General features: G+C 37.0%; 1 long non-coding RNA gene across 4 annotated transcripts in view; it reads left to right on the top strand.

Annotated features, from left to right (window-relative positions):
- Positions 1 to 22007, top strand: part of LOC136833318 (uncharacterized) — a 436806-nt gene that overhangs the window by 362596 nt on the left and 52203 nt on the right. For all 4 annotated transcript variants that reach the window (XR_010851420.1, XR_010851421.1, XR_010851418.1 and 1 more), the window contains one exon: positions 14183 to 14227. This is a non-coding gene — a long non-coding RNA (uncharacterized lncRNA). The remainder of the gene's footprint in view (positions 1 to 14182; positions 14228 to 22007) is intronic.

Raw genomic sequence — 22007 nt, 5'->3', positions numbered from 1 at the left:
GTGTGGAAACAATCCCAAAAGACTATTAATGACAAAGCAAAACTCCACTTTATGTACTCGTTTGTAAGCAATTATGAAAACGTGCGAAGAGAACAAAATAAAATCAAATTTGAATTAGTAAAAAAAAAAACACAAAGTAAAAAAATAAGAGAAACCTATCGTACGACCTCGTAGTATAATGAAATTTCGTCTTCCCACGCAGCCATCAAAATCCATGTGGCGAGAGATCTCCAAGATGCAAGTGGTCTTACTTATGCGCACGCTCGCGCCCTCTGCTGCTATGCAGACGCAAAGCAAACGCTTACCTCTTGGGGAGAGGTCTTTACTAAATAAGAGTTCACTCGAAGGAAGCCAGTGAATTAGGGTAAATATGATGGTCTCTGTCTTTGAAATATATAAATATCTTATATATAGGTAAATAAACAATTATTCAAAATAAATAAACAAGTCATTAAAATAAGTGTAAATAAACATCTGAAATAAATAAATGAATAAGTACAATAACTAAAATATAAATGGCGATTTGAAATAAAATAAAAATAATAAGTATGCCTTTAAAACACATATGAACGTGAAAGCTCGCAACAGACGTTGAAATGAAACTGAAAAGTGGGTTATCAAGCAAACGCTTCATGCCGGGTGTACAACGAAGGTTTTTTTACCACTTCCCAAGAGTCATCTCTTTGCCCCAAAACTTTCCCGAAGGAGTATTGCAGCTAAAACTCGACGAGCGGCGCACCTCATATTCATGGAGACGAAGTGAGTATCGCAGGAAAACCGCCTCGAGATCTTCTCTCCGAAAGTTTTCGGCTTAAGAAACCCGCTGGAAGGGTATAGTGTGATGGTGACGATTCCCACCGAATATGACTTCGGGAATCGTTCCATTTCGTTGACAGCTTTAGCTGTAGACTTCTTTTATTTTATTTTTTTTTCGCTGATGCCTGAGGAGAATGACGTGGTGCAAAGGTCACGCATCTATCATCCGAAAGCGGTTTCTATTTTTTTTTTTATTGACTCTTGAACTATTACGGTAACGAAACGTCAATAAGCAAAAGTGATAATAAAGTTTTGTAAAAACGTTGCTTTTTCATATACGATTATTTTATATGGAAATACGGAAATATCTCACTCATTCTATACTAAATCACCAATCTGCTGTCTCAGCAAATACCTCAAAAGGTACCTACATCACATTCCTAGTGTCAATGCTGATGCTTTTCGCATTATCATTATCATTTCTTGTCATTCTTATAACAGTCGGTGCACTTGCAAACAAATGAGAAATTCAGCTGAAAGGGAAATTTAATCGACATCACTTTCTGGTCTAACTCAAGTATCGATCAACATAATGTAACTTATAGGTTGTTTAAGGATTTTATGTCCATAATAATAATCACGATTTTTAAGGCTTCTCCGGTGCCGATTATATATATATATATATATATATATATATATATATATATATATATATATATATATATATATATATATATATATATAGATAGATATATAGATATGTGTGTGTGTTTCTTTCAGGAATAACACCTTATTTTTCCAGGAATGTCTTCCCTTTCCTTTCCTTTCCTTTCCTTTGATGTTTTTGCATTTTTCTCGTGTTCCAAATTAGACAAGAGAAAAATCCTTGCATACACAAAGTACTTGCCTTCACTGGAACACTAAAATATCCAGAGCGGATTTTTCCACCCGGGTTCTTAGGGTAAGAAAAAAAAAATAAAGCAGGAGATTCTCACGAGAGAAAAGAATTCTGTGTTCTCCTCCACCGTCGGGAAAATAATAATCAGGTTTTTCTTTCAGGTCGTCCACATTGTTAGTTGTATTTGCCGCCGTCATTTCTTTCGAATAATACCTTATTTTTTCAGGAATACCTTACCTTAATTGACATTTTGCATTTCTGTTGGGAGCTTCTCTTTCTTCTTTCTCTCTCTCTTTCTTATATATATATATCTATATATATATATATATATATATATATATATATATATATATATATATATATATATATATATATATATATATATATATATATATATATATATATATATATATACACATATATATATGTTATATATATATGTATATATAAGTATATACATATATATATTTATGTATATATACATAGAGAGAGAGAGAGAGAGAGAGAGAGAGAGAGAGAGAGAGAGAGAGAGAGAGAGAGAGACCTCCCAACAGAAATGCAAAAATGTCAAATGAAAGGTAAGATATTCCTGGAAAAAATAAGGTATTATTCCGAAAGAAACGACGGCGGCAAACGAAAATAACTAAAAATGTGGACGGCCTGAAAGAAAACCTGATTATTATTTCCCGACGGTGGAGGACAACTCGGGACAGAATTCTTTTCTCTCGTGAGAATCTTTCGCTTTATTTTATTATTTTTTTTTTTTTTACCCTAAGAACCCGGGTGGAAAAATCCACCCTGGATATTTTAATCTTCCCGTGAAGGCAAGTGCTCTGTATGCAAGCATTTTTCTCTTATCTAATTTGAAACATAAATCGTCTTTGCGAATATTCTGGAGGGTCGTATATCAAGTATGACGTGTTATTACTTATGCATTGCTGAAACAATCCTATGTCAAGAAGTGTTTTTCATCTCGCTCCCTGTGAGAAGATATTTGTTTTCTGGAGTCATTATTTCTGACAAGAAGGTCATTGCGCTGAAGTATATCTCGGGCGTTTGTTATTCATAATTGGTGGATTATTCATATAGCAATGAAACAAATTGTTTTTATTTTACAATAAAATTTAAGCATTTGCGGACAGATAGAGAGAAACGTGAAGTGGTATAAAAATCAAAATATGAGTTATGGTGATGTCAGGCTATCCCCCTTCAGTTCTGGGTTAATAATAATAATAATAATAATAATAATATAATAATAATAATAATAATAATAATAATAATAAAATATTTAGATTTTGGAATCCAGAGTTTCGTAATATTCTTATCTGAAAACAGTTACTGTAGTACATTCACTGCTTTCTTCTACCAACAAATGAGGTCGATTTTTTTGCATTTAAAAGAATATGTAGAGATAAAATACATTCTCTTTTTGAATGCTCATGTGCTCGTTCAAATACACATATATATATATATATATATATATATATATATATATATATATCCCCAGAAACGGGATCCTGGTATAGCAGAAAAGATTAACGTTCCACCTACGGTTATCTGCGAAGACGTACAATGAATAATATTGATTCTCTTCAGTTTGATGAAATTGCTTCCAATGCTTCGGGTCGCAGCTCCATTGCTTGCTTTTATAATACGTCTTTGCTGGGGGTAAGTTTCTCTTATTTTTTTCGACATCTTGAGGAATTAAAATCATAGATAAAACAGACTTTTTTCATCTCGTCGTTATGGAATCAGGCAGACCTTGAAAGAATCTTAACGATAAAGTCATCAAGTGATGTGACAATAAGCCATAAGATCACGATAGATGGCGAACCTCTAATTTAAAGATCTGTAATGGCACCATGTGAACTATGTAAATTCCTACTGCCCTTCGGTGCTTACGGAGAGATAATGTTTAAGCACCAAAATTATCCCTTTTTAGATTTTACAGTACAAAAGTGAAAAGTGAAAATGGCGGTGATTTTACAAACACTGCTGTCGCCACTACACTTCTGTGCCTCATATGATGGAATTCATCTACCGATTGGAATGGCGGACGGTAACTATATTCATTGGATGGGCACCCATTCGGAATCAACATTTCACAGCATATTCCGAAGGATTATTTCCTAATCGTAGGAAGAATGAATTGTCTCAGCTCACCATATAGCTGGGAATAGCTTCTTCGTCTACTTGTTTCATTCTTATTGTTCTTATGTGGATGAGAACAGTGAGATGGGAATATAGGCATGAGTGGAGATTTTTGGAAGAAAAGGCACTGGAAAGGTATGAGTGGTGAGATTTTACCGAGGCTCTTTGCGTCAAACGGCGTTTGAGGTGATTGCTATCATTATTTACTCCTTAAAGAACTAAATAAGACGCGTTAAATTCAGTCAGCATCTCTCACCGGGGGTGAGACCTTGGGAAATGGTCTCATTCTTTGGTCTCAGTCAAAGATAAGAAACGAAAGTGGCATGTCTTTTCGTTCTAGTGATTATGATTAGACTATGAGAACCAGTCAGGTTCGTTGGACGTTTACAAGAAGCCACTACTGTACCGTCCTCTGTCTCCATAATATGAAAGGCTACGTTTTATATGTCCAGCTATGGCTGTATTCCACAGCATCACCATTCAATCATACTAAATCGGAATGACCTAAAATCATAATTGCTGAAAGTATAAAATCAAATGTTGCATTATAAGTCGCTTTTCAGAATCTCTTTTCCTGATGAAAGAATGCAGTTAACAACTCCACCTTCTTGCTGATATAGCGAAATGAATAGGAATATTTGTGAAACAACCAAATCTGATATAATCTTACCAGATGAAAGGGTTGTTTAACAAAGTATTTCACCATAGAATATATTGTATTTACACTGCAATGTTGACAGATGATTTATTTTTTATTAACTTTTTTGTCACCGCCTCATCAAGGTTAAATGAGTATATGCACTGCACTTCTCATGTAAAAATGTCAATGGGATGATTGACAGACTTCATACAAAAGGCATTTAATATTTTCCCATTTATTGATTGGTGATTTTCGTGATTGTAATATTCACAGGGTCCATTATACCCGAAGCAAATCATTACAACAGATGTCATTTCATCCACCGGAACTTGCTAATTACTCTGCAAATTTTGTGTGGTGGGCATAATGGAAAACAGGGGGGTGAGCGTTACATTTTGGAACACTGTTCCGTGCTGAATGAATGCTTACGAGTGATCGTTCTAGATTCATCATATCTAATATGACATCTTTTTTTGTCGGTCCACTCACACGATAATGCAGGCTCTGTAGTCATGCAATGATGGAAACGAATTTTAATTAGCGAAGCCATCTAGTTATGGCCTGGATTATTCTAATGGCCACTGTTTGTCCTCAAATAGCCATGGAAGAGAGATTGAAACGACCATTTGATGCATTTCACGGACATCTCTGTTTTGAAAAATGAGCGTATCTATAGACACGTTCGCTCAGGCTGTGGACTGGATTTTTGCAGTTCTAGCTCTTAATTAGATTTTAGCAATAGGAACCAGTTACACCGGAAAGTTCAAGATACCGGGCTAAATGAAAATGAAATCACAGCTCTAAATGAAAATATGGCGTACTAAATGACAAACAACATAAAAGCTGTCGGGGACATTTGTCTTCATCAAACTGTCTTCGAGACAATTGCCTTGGCACCGCGCCCGAGACCGCTTGCCTTCTTTGGGAGGGGTTGGTTGGACTGGTCTTCTTGCGCGAGGAAAAGTGAATTCCCGAAAACAGTCTTCTAAGCGAAACATTATTCTTTTATATTTTTTTTATATTCCAAATGCATGTGATGGGAATATATAGTCTTGACAAGATATATAGTTTGTATGTATATATACATATACTGTTTATGTATGCATGTATGTATGTATCATGTATATATAATACAAAATTCTTGCGGTAAATATTTTGAAAATCAAAGTCTTTTATGTATAAGTGAGTTTGTATTATTTTCTTCTATTTTTCCCTAGAGCTTTGTTCATTTTAGTTTCAGTGACAGTAAAAATGAAAATTTAGGTAAGAGTGAATTCATTCCATAAATAAAATGACTTAGACCTTTTTACACTCAGACAGACGCTTTCTCACCCAAAGTTGGGTTACTAAGAGGTATGGTGTAGCCGTCTAGACTCTGCCCAACCAACAAAGAGAAAAATTCACAAATAAAATTTATTCGCTATAAATATTTCTGTGCTAGATTTCAGATACCTTTGATTAAAGATAAACCTGATGTTATAATCTGTTTGCTGTATTCCAAGAATTATTATTGCCAAGAAACGAATTCTGTAATGAAGATACCCCTTGGCCTATAAAATAACGGAATCATAAAAGTTAGTGCAAAAAGAAAGCTCGGGGCGAGGAACCAATTCACTGCAAATGGAAAACGAAATCGAAGTATGCAATGCGGTTCCACAAAAAAAAAAAATTAAAAAAAAAAAATCCGTTCCGGTGGCATTTTGCTCCTCAGTGATAAGGGAAAATGAAGCAGTAATTCTGCTGCATTTTTTTTATTTTTATTTTTTGTTTTTAATCCGAGCATTGGGAGACAACTGCAATGCATTTTCTTGCCGGAGAACCTTTTCGCTTCATAATGCAATCCAGTTATCTTCTTTGCCTCTGTGGGAATTGCTCTTTTGCTCTGCATCCGAAATTAGGCTTTCTTTTAAGCGCCCTTTAGGACCAAAGTCGCTTATGAATATTCCCGACCTGAGTTGGCGGCTGCAGTACTATTGCACAGAGGCACATTTTAAAATGGTTCATAAACTGATTCGGTGCCTTGGAGAATAAAGGCTGCTGTTGAATAAAGAAATTCGTATTATTTGGATAATTATGATAAATATAATAATGATATTCATAATAAAAATAATAATAATAATAATAATAATGATAATGATAATAATATTATTATCATTATTATTGTCGTTGTTGTTGTTGTTGTTATTATTGTTGTTGTTCTCGTTACAAATAAACACGCATTAACAGCACAAAATATATATATAAAAAAAACGTCCTCTTGGGTTAGAAACAGGAGCGCTTCCAATCAGGCCTCGGAAGTCTTAAAAGGCGTGAGTTGGAAACTAAGTGCTTGTGCATTATTTGCGGAGTTACCTGCCTGGGAAGAACGCCCTGTTCTAGGGAGTTTTCACAAAAATCCTTATCAACTATAGACTGTTTTTAGTTTTCTGTAAAAGAAAACTGTTGTGCCGGCTTTGTCTGTCCGTCCGCACTTTACTCTGTCCGCCCTAAGACCTTAAAAACTACTGAGGCTAGAGGGCTGCAAATTGATATTTTGATCATCCACCCTCCAATCATCAAACATACCAAATTACAGCCATCTAGCCTTCGTAGTTTTTGTTTTATTTAAGGTTAAAGTTAGCCATAATCGTGCTTCTGGCAACGATATAGGATAGGCCACCACTGGGCTGTTGTTAAAGTTTCATGGGCCGCTGCTCATACAGCATTATACCGAGACCACCACTATAACAAAAAGGCTTTTGGAGAACAAGCGGAAGTCCGATTATTATAGTCAAAGCGATATGATTCACTCACTTAAATCTTACAGCGCAGAGAGAGAGAGAGAGAGAGAGAGAGAGAGAGAGAAAGAAGCTAAGGACTGAAAGGGAAGGGTGGGGCCCTCCCTTCTGCCCTGTGCCCCATCTCCTCTTCCTACCTCTCATAGAGAGAAGGAGAGAGAGAAAGAGACAGAGAAAGGAAGAAAGAAGGAGAAAGAGAGAGAGACAGAGAGGAAAAGAAGCTAAAGACTGAAAGGGAGGGGGGTGGCCTCCCTTACTGCCCTGTGCCCTTCTCCTCTTCCTACCTCTCGCAGAGAGAAGGAGAGAGAGAAAGAGACAGAGAAAGGAAGAAAGAAGGAGAAAGAGAAATATAAAGATAGAGAGAGAGAGAGAAGCTAAGGACTGAAAGGGAGGGGTGGGACCTCCCTCCCTGCCCTCTGCCCCTTCTCTTCATCCTGCTTCTCACAGAGAGAAGGAGAGAGAGAAAAGAGAAAGAGAAAGAGAGAGAGAGAGAGGAAAAGAAGCTAAGGACTGAAAGGGAGGAGTGGGACCTCCCGTCCTACCCTGTGCCCCAACTCCCCTTCCTACCTCTCACAGAGAGAAGGAGAGAGAGAACGAGACAGAGAAAGTAAGAAAGAAGTAGAAAGAGAAAGATAAAGGTAGAGAGAGAGAGAGAGAGAGAGAGAGAGAGAGAGAGAGAGAGGAAAAGAAGCTAAGGACTGAAAGGGAGGGGTCGGACCTCCCGTCCTACCCTGTGCCCCGTCTCCTCATCCTGCTTCTCGCAAAGAGAAGGAGAGAGAGAAAGAGACAGAGAAAGGAAGAAAGAAGGAAAAAGAGAGAGAGGAAAAGGAGCTAAGGACTGAAAGGGAGGGAGGGAGGGACCAGTGATGGAGATACAGGATAGAGAAGTAAAGAGCATTAAGTAAAGTGAAGAATGGTAAAGCACCAGGTCCATCAGAGTTCCAAATTGAAATTATCAAATCACTAGGTACAGAGGGGAAGAAATGGATGCTGGATTTATTAAAAGCTATATGGGAAGAAGAAATGCCAAGGGACTGGGAGGAGAGTCTAATGGTATATATATACAAGCAGAAGGGAGATGTCATGGAGTGTGGTAACTACAGAGGAATTAAACTAACAGAGCATGGACTGAAAATTTTAGAGAGGATACTGGATGAGAGATTAAGCGAAATTGTAAAGATCGGGAAACAACAGTATGGATTCATGAGAGGAAGAGGGACGGTGGATGCCATCATCATAGTAAGATAGCTATGGGAAAAGAGGCTATAGGGAAACCAGGAGCTATATTTTGCATTTATAGACCTAGAGGAAGCATACGATAGAATCCCAAGAGAAGTGATGTTTTGGTGTTTGAGGAAGATGAAAGCCCCAGAAAAGTTGGATGACGAGGAGGGAATGAAGAGGACTTGGGAAGAACCTGTTAGAGGAAGAAGGTCAAGAGGGAGACAGAGAATTAGATAGCGAGATAAAGTGAAGGAAGATATGGAGAGAAGAGGTTTGGTGGGGGATGATGCCATTGATAGAAGGCAGTGGAGAAGGCGCATCAGGCAACCGACCCCTTAGCGTAGGGATAACGGTGGGAAAGAAGAAGAAGACTGAAAGGGAGGGGTGGGACTTCCCCTCCTGCCCTGTGCTCCTTCTGCTCTTTCTTCCTCTCACAGAAATAAGGAGAGAGTGAAAGAGCCAGAGAAAGGAAGAAGGAAGGAGAAAGAGAGAGAGCGAGAGAGAGAGGAAAAGAAACTAAGGACTGAAAGGGAGGGGGTGGGACCTCCCTTCCTACCCTGTACCCATTCTCCTCTTCCTACCTCTCACAGAGATAAGGAGAGACAGAAAAAGACAGAGAGGGAAGAAAGAAGGAGAAAGAGGAAAAGAAGGATAGAGAGAGAGAGAGAGAGAGAGAGAGAGACAGACAGACAGACAGACAGAGGAAAAGAAGCTAAGGACTGAAAGGGAGGGGTGGGACCTCCCTTCCTGCCCTGTACTCCTTCTCCTCTTCTTGCCTCTCACAGAGAGAAGGAGAGAGAGAACGAGACAGAGAAAGGAAGAAAGAAAGTGAAAGAGAAAGATAGAGAGAGAGATACAGGGGAAAAGAAGCTAAGGACTGAAAGGGAGGGGTGAGACCTCCATTCTGTCCTGTGCCCCTTCTCCTCTTCCTACCTCTCACAGAGAGAAGCAGAGAGATAAAGAGACAGAGAAAGGAAGAGGGAATTAGAAAGAGAAAAGAGAGAGAGAGAGAGAGAGACAGAGAAAGGAAGAAAGAAGGAGAAAGAGAGAGAGAGGAAAAGAAGCTAAGGACTGAAAGGGAGGGGTAGGACCTCCCGTCCTGTCCTCTTCCAGCGGCCCCCCAACTGCTGTTCGCCCGCCAACCTTGGGCGGTCTGTGTATTCCCGGTGGTCTCGAAGATCCTTGGCCTAGTGGGCATGTGACAGGGCCAGCGAACGTCCAGCAGCCCCTCAACCACTGTTTGCCCACCAGCCTTGGGCGGTCCATGCTCTCCAGGTGGTCTCAGAGAGCCTTGGCATAGTTGGCAGGTGCTAAGGCCAGCAAACGTCCAGCGGCCCCCCAACCACTGTTCACCCGCCAACCTTGGGCTGTTCGTGCTCTCCGGGTGGTCTCGGAGAGCCTTGGCCTAGTGGGCATGTGCCAGGGTCAGCAAATGTACAGATGGCCCCCAACCAACCGCTCTTCACCGGCCAACCTTGGGTGGTCCATGCTCTCCGGATGGTCTCGGAGAGCCTTGACCTAGTGGGCATGTGCCAGGTTCAGCGAAAGTCCAGCAGCCCCTCAACCACTCTTCGCCCACCAACCTTGGGCGGTTCATGCTCTCCGGGTGGTCTCGGAGAGCCTTGGCCTAGTGGGCATGTGCCAGGGCCAGCGAACGCCCAGCGGCCCCCAACCGCTGTTCGCCTGCCAACCTTGGGCAGTCCATGCTCTCCGTGTGGTCTCGGAGAGCCTTGGCCTAGTGGGCACGTGCCAGGGGGCCAGCGAACATCCAGCAGCCCCCCAACCGCTGTTCACCCACCAACCTTGGGAGGTCCCTGCTCTCCAGGCGGTCTCGAGAGCCGTGGCCTAGCTGGCACGTACCAGGGCTAGCAAACGTCCTGCGGCCCCCCAACCAGGCATGTGCCAGGGCCAGTGAACGTACAGCAGCCCCCTAACCGCTCTTCGCCCGCCAACCTTTTGCAGTCCGTGCTCTCCGGTGGTTCAGAGAGCCAACTGATGAGCTAATGTGCCAGGGCCAGCGAACGTCCAGCGGCCCCCCCAACCACTTTTCGCTTCCCAACCTTGAGCGGTCTGTGCTCTCCAGGTGGTCTTGGAGAGACTCAGCTTGGTGGGCATGTGCCAGAGCCAGCGAACGTCCAGCGGCCCCCCATCCACCCTTTGCCCGCCAACCTTGGCTGGTCCGTGCTCTCTGGGTGGTCTCGGAGAGACTCGGCCTAGTGGGCATGTGCCAAGGCCAGCAAACGTCCAGCAGCCCTTAAAGATTTAATTATGCATGAGAGCAAAGATTAGAAAGTAAATTTTTTCTATCAATTCTTTCTTCTTCTCTTTGAAACTACTCATCTGTTAATATAAATTGTTAACAATAAGTGACTCAACGGGTCAAAGGGTTGACTAATATATATATATATATATATATATATATATATATATATATATATATATATATATATATATATATATATATATATATATATATATATTATATATATTTAAATATATATATATATATATATACATATATATAAATATATATATATATATATATAAATATATATATAACGTGTGTGCGTGTGTGTAAATCACTCATTCACTTCATTTAAGGGCAAATACGTCATTTGATAAAATCTGAATTTCTGGGATCATCCTATACCCAGCAAATCAGCTGTCAGCCTAGATTCATTCGGAGAAATTGGTATTGTGACGATGTGCTCGTGTGACTAAATATATTCTTTGCAGCACCAATAGCATCTTAAGTGTAGCTCCGCGTAGCGAAGATAGTTCTATTATTGGTCATATTATTGGTTAATCACTTTCACATTAAAACCTATGAAACATATGAATAAAACTTGATTATCGAAATCCTGACGATTGAGTACTAGACTATTCTGATTTCAGTTTTCCTCAAAATCGCTATGACACTTCTAGTTTATTAGTGAGTCGCTTTAAATCAAAATTGTCAAAAACAGAGAGAGAAAGAACGAACGTTTGTGCTACATACACCCCATTGAAGTTAGGAAACGTTTTTGCCCTTGACATGAGAAAAAAATGAAATGAAAAAACGAGCCCCGAGCATCGGCAGCCATCCGTATCTGAATGATAGGCGAAGGCATCATACAATAGACAAGTCTCATGGCTCTTGCCGAGGCAATAAAATTCCGCACAGGCTGACGGAGTCGGACGGATTTTGGAAATACTCCGAAGGACCAGCGCCCCGCGGAAGTCATCCACTGGCGTTTTTATTGCTCCCTGAAGCAGCTGTCATCGATGTTTGTCCAATACAGACCCCACATTTCGGCGACTTTTTTCTTCACTTTCACATTTTTCAAGCAGATTTTCCACTTTTCTTCGTCTTTACTTTCAGTACGATATATGGGACTTTCGGATCGCGTGAGAATGCGTAAATTTTCAATATATATATATATATATATATATATATATATATATATATATATATATATATATATATATATATATATATATATATATATATATATATATATATATATATTATATATTATATATATATATATATATATATATAATAAATATCTATATATATATGTATATATTATTATACATCTATATATATATGTATATATATATGTGTGTGTGTGTGTGTGTATAAAACATAAGTGTTTTATATTACTGGCCCGTGGTTTCTCTCTCCTACTTTTGGTAAATCCGCTCTTGGATCGGTTCAAACAATGCAAGACGATTCATCGGTCAAATCCTTTTGAAAATTCATTTCCATAATCCACTTTATTTGGCAAGAACCAACTAAATTTAACTAAATGAAAAAATATTTTTCAACCTTTTTTTGCGAATAAAAATTCATACCTATTGAGCGCTTGGCGCATGAAAGGCTTTATTCATTCTGAAACCAAATTTCAGCTTGATAGTTTACGTTACTGTGAAATGATTGTCAGTCCCCAAAAGAGAGTTGTGCCATCTCGAAAACTGTTATTACAATTAGCCACAATTCAGTTTTAAACGAATTTCATTTCTTGGTGAAGGATTAAATACTATCTTCTGTGCTAGATTTTAGGTAATCTATTTTGTATTTTATTTTTATGCATTCTCATATTGTTTCGTGAATTTTGATTAGAAGAACTATGGCTTTGAATCGAAATTCCAAACAACCCATGTAACCAGGGCTCTAAATGATTTGTAATAACCTGTTCAGAAATCCATGAATGCAGTTATCAGCATATAGACTGAACCCTGGTCATGGTCCATCCACAGCGTACCTCTGTATGGATACAGTCGTCAGCCATTTTCAATTCCGCTCCATCTCTGTCCTTGGATTGGTAGCGGTGAGTCTCAGGCCTATTAGGGGATGTCGCAATTGATGTCATAGTCACTAAACCTATGATGTAATTCCTTTTAATTTTTTCTTACTTACCATATAAAAAGTGACACATTTATTTATATTCACACACAAGCACACATACACAAATATATATATATATATATATATATATATATATATATATATATATATATATATATATATATATATATATATATATATATATATATACATATATATATATATATATAAATATTATGTATATATTTTATATGTAGCTTTTAAACATATGATAACATTATTCAGGACATTTAACTGTATCCATTTCTTTCAATTATTCTTACAGTTTTATAGGAAGTAACACTGGATGAGATAGAGTGAAATATAAATAATCCAATTGAGGTGTTTATGAAAGCTAGAAATTATACTTAAAAATATCTGTGTACATTCATATATATATATATATATATATATATATATATATATATATATATATATATATATATATATATATATATATATATGTTGTGACTTTACATGAATAGCTAAATTGGGCCAGCTGCAAAAGAAGTCTGGAAGAGAGCAACTAGAGAAAGGTTTGCATACCAGCGAGTCAGATACAATAACTTGACAACATTTCATTCTTTCCCTCTTGAAGCAAGATAGTCATCAACAATAATAATCACTGGAACAGAAATAAATTTCTTCGCCAATGTCGATCGAACCCATAGAAAAAACCATTTACAAGTCAAAAGAAGTCGGTGAGAGCAACTGGCCCTCAGATCTAATTGCAGCGCCTAACTTCCCGACTCAGCAATGACCCAATAGACAACATTTCATTCGAATTCTCTTAAAAGATAAAATCATCAACACACAATGACGAAATGACTTTCGAAACCCTATACAGGTCGGGAACAAGTCAAAAAGAAGTTCGTAATCTATATATAATAGATATATAAGATGAGCAAAGAGAGAACAAATAGGAGAAAGGGGCAGAGTCAGGATACAACTCTGAAATTTTCCTTCAATACAGTCATCTCTGGCCGCTGTGGATCTGCTAAGCCACGCAACAGAAAGAAAACAATTTGCCAAATGACTTTCATACTCCGGGGTTTTCTAGGCTCCTAAAGAGAGAGAGAGAGAGAACAATTAGGCGCAGTGGAGATGCCACGATAATGCCTCACGCCGAACGCAGAACAATTTGCCGGAGATCCTTTTTCTGAGTATTAATTGGATGAATCCTTCGACTGCGACTCTTCCCTTTTATTACTAAAAAATAATTTAAAAAAAAAATAATTTTGTTGGGAAGCGTAATTAACTACATGAAGGAAATTATTACCATTTGTATTAAACTACAAAAATTAATACATTGACAATTTCGTATCGTTATATATTGATATGTAGCTATACCATTTTTCACTTTTCAGATCCTACCTACTTCCTGACTGGCCGATGTATTGTTGCAGCAGAAGGTAAGGACAACGCCTCTTTATATTTTTAGTTACAGCGATATTGCCATGACTTTCCTAAAATTGTTAACTTGTATAATTCCCTAACTAACGTGACTTTCAAATTAACGATCGCACACACCATGAATGAGAAAACAGCAGTCTAAAAATATAGTTGGATAAACAGTACAACTAAGAGTCTCTGTTCCATCAATCAAGATAAGCCTCAGCGATATCGGCTTTGGGTATCTTCCGTCATACCCCCCTCCCCAAAACAAAAGAAAAAAATAGGCTGAAGATACTGTCTTGGCCTCCACTGATTAATGATGCTATTTCAGTATTTTTCTTCTCCCAAGCTTTCACGTGATTGTGCAAAGATGTTATGGCCGATATTCATATTTTTCTGCACGATTGGGCGTGAACCGATGACTCATACAATTTATTTTAATGGTTAACTTGATCCATATTCACATCGCCCCATCGATAGTCCTCAAACTTGGTTTTGCTTCAGATCTCCGATAAGGTGAATTGCGAACGCAGTAGATTTTGTTTTTCCTCCACCAGCTTTCGCTTCATTTCAGTGTCTTGCGAAATAATGGCATTCTTAAAATTGTTCTGGATACGTGCTGGGAATAGTCTAATTATCGTTAGCCCAAAGGTTATCAAACACGTGTTAATCGTAGCATTGTTTCATTTCGGTCGAAAATCAGTGATCACGGGACCGTTTCCAAATACCCATCCAAAAATACTTCAAGATATCAGGACTTCTTACCACCTGTCGCTCACAACCAAAGTTCTCAGAAGTAAGACATGCCATCGAGAGCTATCTAAAAGATCTGTCTAAAAAAAAAGAAAAAAAAATTATCGTAACAAATAAAAATAAAATTAAATTTTTGCTACAATTTTAATGAAAGATTTATCTTAAAAACATGCTGAGGCTAGAGGGCTGCAAATTGGTATGTTGATCATCCACCCTCCAATCATCCAACATACCAAATTGCAGCCCTCTAGCCTCAGTAGTTTTTATTTTACTTAAGGTTAAATATCTCTATCCCAGAACCCATTATTTAATTTTCAACACGGCTTCCACTTCACTCTGTTGAAAGGCTGTTTTTTTGCCATCCTTAAAATTTCACGCAAAATTCGTCTGGTTGACAACAGTTTTTACTGAAAATCTGACATGGTTTGAGCCCAGCCTTTTTACTCGAAATATGATAAGGTGCTTGTTATGTAATATGTAATAGTGGAGATGCTTTCTTATAATTTCAATTTGTGTTTATATATATATATATATATATATATATATATATATATATATATATATATATATATATATATATATATATATATATACACAATATATATATACATATATATACACATATATTTATATGTGTGTGTAATTAGATTTTATCTAATTGTGAAGATTTTTAACCCTGCAGTGTCCAGTAATACCATGAAACATATGTTTCCTATAATTTTTATAATGTTCCTCATGTTACATACTGTTTTGAATTACATTTAATACCGATGACAGCTACTGCGGTGACGACGATTTTGTATTGCTAAATCAACCGTTCATTAAATGGCCAAGAATAAAACAGCGTTATTCTCTCTCTCTCTCTCTCTCTCTCTCTCTCTCTCTCTCTCTCTCTCTCTCTCTCTCTCTCTCTCTCTCTCTCTCTTCCCTAGACCATGCTGGATTTAATTCCAATACTAGGTGTCCAACGAAATCCAAGTTAAGCTTCTTCCTGGATGTAATGACCAATAAATCGGACCAAATGTTTTCCGAAGTAAATGCCACCTACTTACCCAAAGTGGACTGGATCGTCCGTTCTGCAGTACTTAAGGACAGTTGGTACTTTGCGGAATTCGAATTGAATTCCTCTCAATCAGTGTGATATTAAGAGTTAGCGTTGCATTAAAGAATATAAGGACCTTGAAACCATGATTAATAAGTTTTTTATTTTTGGCCACGACATCCGTTTCAAATATTGTTAAATCTTGGCATAACTGTGTGAATAAATCAAGCTTTGTCAAAGATCTTAGTCTTAAATACAGCTCAAATTAGGATAAGCCATTGATTTTTCATACACATAACCTTATTAAGTTTCACATGAAACCATGTAAATATGCCTTTTTTACCTTAGGTCATCCATTTGTATAAATGTATAACTTTCAGCCAGTTCTAATTAAATTTCATTTAAAGTTCGCCATAAAATGGTTATTTTTTGTGGTTTCTGTAACTGGTCTCTCTCTTTCGAATTATCTCGACTTTTCATCTTGAGGAAGTCTCATCTATGAGTACTAAATGAACATGGCCTTTTCAGTTTGGCAGTCTTGGATTCAAAAATAGTAACTTTCTCGGGATCATTTTCATCACTGATCGGGATTCCTGTCTGCCTTAGTTGACGATCAGTGCCACAGCTGTGACAGCGCGGCAGTCCTCTGTAGTTAAGTGCCTGGCACTTCCAAAATATCACGGGCAGTTTATGTTTACTTGAATATCGTTAGTCCCTGTTTAGAATATGATTAAGAACCGTGAATGAAGAGAGAGATTGTTTTAACTGATAGTATTTGTTCACACTTATATGTATATAAAAATCTTGACGGCGACGGTTTCGGATGACAATTCCATAAATACAGCGCTCCAGTAACATAAAATGGAAAAGCGAGAGATATCAAGCACAACCGACGATAATGTAACTGCAGGATAAACCCTATCCTCTTTCCGCTGGGACAGGGAAAACATTACACGCGAGTCCAGTAAGAATCACTAAATAGACTGATTTTGTCCTTGTAAAACGTTTCTCAGAATGGTTTGCAGTCTACCTACGTCGAAGCTTGTATACAATAGTTTTAGAATGATGAATATTTCTCGCTGAGTTTACTGTGTTTGAAACGAACTGATGAGTAAATTCTTTCTTCCCTCTCCTCACTTCTAAGTCCCTTAAAACCTTTTCAACTATCACAGATTGACGGCGAAGAGGACAAAGAGCAATATTCTTTTGCAATCATCAACATAAATTGAAATACTGGATGAAAATGGTTGGAGATTTCAAATGTCGCTTAAATTGTTTCCCGTAGCAGTTGTCCCCTGAAGCTGACGTCTCAAAAATGGAATCTCTCTCTCTCTCTCTCTCTCTCTCTCCAACTACTGTTACCATCACAGAAATGCCATCTATCTGCCTCCTCTGAACCCTTGCAGACCCAAGTGTGAATAAATGTCAGTTTTCTCGTACATAAATTTATGTGGAATTCAGGGAGAGATAACCCGAAATTGCATGAAATTTTCAAAATAAATGAGTGCACGGAGAGAGAGAGAGAGAGAGAGAGAGAGAAGAAAGAGAGAGAGAGAGAGAGAGAGAGAGGAGGTGGTGGAGGACGGGAGGCGGGTTCCTAGAACTGGCTGTTTGAAACAATTGTAAACTTATGCATAGGCTGTTTACGGCATCTATACTATTTTTTTTTTTTTTTTACTCTTTTATTGATTTACGCGTTCACCTTACTCTTTTTGTAGATGCATGTGCATTGTGTAAGAAGCAACTCTCTCAATATCAGTACCGCATACATTTACAAAATTTCGTTTTACTGTTTGTGTGTGAACCAACGTTACTAGAACGAAAGGCGTAACATTTCTTCAAATATTGAGTCGTTATTTTTCATCGTCCGTTATTTTATATTACTCTTATACATACGAGTATCATCAGAGCACGTCATTTATAACGACCACTTTCACTTTCTCCCGGATAAACATTTGCGAACACGCAACATTCGTTAATTAATCCGCTTCCGATTCTACTTCTGGCTCGTCTTCCGCGCACCGAATATATTAATGGGCGAGGGGTGAAGTGGAAGCCAATATACCTTTCACTTAAGAGGAAAAGGATGCTGCCCGGGTCCTTCTTTGCTTCGAAAGCTAAGTCAACATCTGGGGAGGGGACAGACAGAGAACTGCTTCCTCAAGTTATTGGGAAGTCTCTGTGGCGGTCTCCTTTTTTTGGGGACTTCAATTGAAGTCAATCAAGTAGCAGGTGAATGCGTGTTCCAAATAAAGTCTCTTTGCACACAGATGTAACGAGAAGGTTCATGTAAAGTAGTTCGTTCTTCGGGCGGTTATTATTCAAAATTATAAGTAAATCGTAAGTAAAAAGCCTCAATAATGCATATGGCTGAAGAGGACCGTTGTGCAAACGGTCGAAAGCTACCGTCTTTTTTTTTTAACCCCTTTTTTTTAATATTGGAAAAATACAATCTCTTATATCCATTATTGTGGCTTTTGACTTATTATTTTCGGTCACATGATAGTGATGCACCATAGATCCAAAATGATCTTCCATGTTCTACTTTGATGTTATCGTTTCATCTCTTATGACTCCCCTTTGGTATGTTTCTTCAGCAATGTTTGTTATATCCTTGTAAACTCAATTGCTAGAGGTCGCAGTTTATTGCAATGTCTTGCTATTCATCATTCAGGTCTTCATCACTAATATACATTCTAAAGGCAGTTCTTATAAATCTATTTAAAGGCTTCCAATAATTATATCTGGATATTTGCATCACTAATATATTTTCCTCCTCACTTGACGGTACAGAACAATGAAATGAAAGACTGGCTGTAACATAACGCAGAATAACACATATAACAACGAAGTCTTTGTAGAAGGAAAGCGTACTAAGGAGTTGGATGCAAAAGGTAAAGAAGAAAAACAAAAGTAATGCGTACCTGTGAAATTCTGTGTGCTTCAGTAGGGAATATATATATATATACATATATATATGTATATATATTATATGTATATACAATATATGTATATATATATATATATATATATATATATATATACACATATGTATCTATATTTGTGTATATATATATACCGGGTTATGTTTTCGTTCCTAGAAAACTTCAATTTAAGGTGAAACAGGATAACCAAAAGACGTGGTAATACTGAAAATAGTATTATTATTACTAAAACAATACAGAAGCACATCCGAGCTTTCGAGAATTCAAACTTTTCCCATCATCAGGGCCACTTATCGACAGAATTACACGAAATCAAATAAAACAGTAAGAAAACTACACCGATTGACTAGATCCAAAAGTATCTCAACAGCCATAATACGTACAGTTTTCTTCCTGTTTTCTTCCTGTTTTATTTGATTTCGTGTAATTCTATCGATAAGTGACCCTGATGATGGGAAAAGTTACGAATTCCCGAAAGCTTGACTGTGCTTCTGCGTGATTTCGTTCGGTCATTGAAAGAGTCTACATTAAATGTAATCACCCATCTTCGCACTGCGTTGATAATCTAAGAGTCGATCTACAAACAGATATTGATTCATAAATAATTCAATGCTTTAGTTATATTTCAGTCAAGTCTTTTTCGTGTTTAGGGTTTAACTAGTCTTCTCCCGGCTCTAACTCATCGATAATTGAATTTGCTAACTCTTTCGCATTGCAGAAGAACGTGCATTCATAAGCAGAGAGAGAGAGAGAGAGAGAGAGAGAGAGAGAAACACCACATATGAGTGTGTGTGTGTGAATGTGTGTGTTATGTATATGTATATATATATATATATATATATATATATATATATATATATATATATATGTGTGTGTGTGTGTGTGTGTATGTTTATGTACTTATAAATATATTCATGCAGTTATATATGTATATAATATATATATATATATATATATATATATATATATATATATATATATATATATATATAATTTTACTCGTATATATATTCATTTACTCTCGTTGGAGGCAACATTTAAAAATAAACATCACACTTGCGGTGTCAGATATAATTATTAACTACAACATTTTGAAAGATATGTACAATGTCATTCCAAGCTGGTACACATGTTACTTTCAATTTTTCTCGAAAACTGTATTCTATCTATCTATCTTTATATCTGCCTGTCTGTCTGTCTATCTATCAATCAATCGGTTTATGTGGTTCTCTCTCTCTCTCTCTCTCTCTCTCTCTCTCTCTCTCTCTCTCTCTCTCTCTCTCTCTGTGCCTGTGTGCATATGAATGCGCGTTCTTCTGCAATACGAAAGAGTTAGCAAATTCAAATAGGGATGAGTTAGAGTCGGGAGAAGACATTTTTTTGAAACATTAGTACAACAACAAATAACTGATCAATCAATATATCTTTATAGATCGACTCCGAAATAATTAACGCAGTACCAAGATGGGTGATTAATGTAGGCTCTTCTAATGACCAAGCGAAATTTGCTGGTAAATTGCGGCACGAAAAGGAACAGACGTCATTAGTGCCACAGTAGCGTCCGTCCGCTAACTCGCAGAACTGTAGGCTTCATGCAAATACATATCCTCGTAATGGTTTTGCAGACATAGAAATAGGCGATAGCAAGTTGGGCAAATCATTAGCTTTATTTTCAGTTGCTGGAGTTTGTGTTTCAAGTCGCTGGGTCATGTGGCCATTAGAGAAACGGCAAATTCTGAATTCTTATGAACTTTCTGACATTGCATTAACTTCCTGTTTCAAATTTATAAAGTAAAAGCAGACAACATTATCGTTGCTCTAATCTGAAGTGTTCTCGAACTATCCTTCCAGTTGCTGTTTGATGCTTTCATTGCAATGACGTTCTGTAAACGAAGCTGTAGAACATATTCCTAATCATTCCTAAGCTTATAATAATTCAGCGCTTTAAGAATTATGAAATACTTGACATTAAGTTGCTAATATACGAATTGTGAAACACTTGAAATCAAGTCATTAATATACGGATTATGAAACGCTTGAAATTAGTCATTAATATACGAATTATGATGCACTTGAAATTAATTCAGTAGTATACGAATTGTGAAACAATTCAAAATAAAGTCGTTAATATATGCATTATGAAATACTTGAAATTAAGTCATTAATATACGAATTATGAAACACTTGAAATTAGGTCATTAATATACCAATTATGATGAACTTGAAATTAAGTTATTAATATACGAATTGTGAAACAATTCAAAATAAAGTCTTTAATATACGAATTATGAAGCTCTTGAAATTAAGTCAATATTTTACGAATTATGAAACACTTGAAATAAAGTCGTTAATATACGAATTATGAAACACTTGAAATTAAGTCAATAATATACGAATTGTGAAACGCTCGAAATTAAGTCATTAATATACGAATTATAATGCCCTTGAAATTAAGTCATTAATATACAAATTATGCGTGAAGAAAATCTCTTAACATTAACCCACAATATCCCTGCCGTTATCATCATTATAATCAATATTAGATGAAAGATTTATTCATAGCTTTTTTATTTAGTGGAGAACAGATTCGTAGTGATGCTTCGCATTTTGCCAAACTCGGACTTCACGGGGAGTGTCGAGTGACTTCTTCCCTCTGTTGCATGCGTCTTTTGAAAGTCCCCTGTAAATGATGAAAGTTGTTCCAGGAGGATTATTTTTCACTTTTTACACTACCGCTGAAAATGAAAATGACATTTAGTTTGATCAGTTTTTCAGTTCCTGTCTGTGAATCTTATTTTGTAAAGATTTATGTTTTTGGAATTCAGTGTGCGTCCGCGTGGATATTTTTATATGGGGTGAAAGATAGTTTGTATTTTTAATGGTATATGTTAGTGACGACCGCTTCTCAGAATGAGAAGATGAAATTTCTTTATTAATTTGATTCCAGACATTTTATGAATACATACATACATACATATATATATATATATATATATATATATATATATATATATATATATATATATATATATATATATATATATAAGCTGCAGGTAG

Source organism: Macrobrachium rosenbergii, chromosome 51 (assembly GCF_040412425.1).
Source record: "Macrobrachium rosenbergii isolate ZJJX-2024 chromosome 51, ASM4041242v1, whole genome shotgun sequence".
NCBI classification, from domain to species: Eukaryota; Metazoa; Arthropoda; class Malacostraca; order Decapoda; family Palaemonidae; genus Macrobrachium; species Macrobrachium rosenbergii.
Note: the sequence above shows the minus strand (reverse complement) of the source record. Positions and strands in the feature narration are given on the sequence as shown.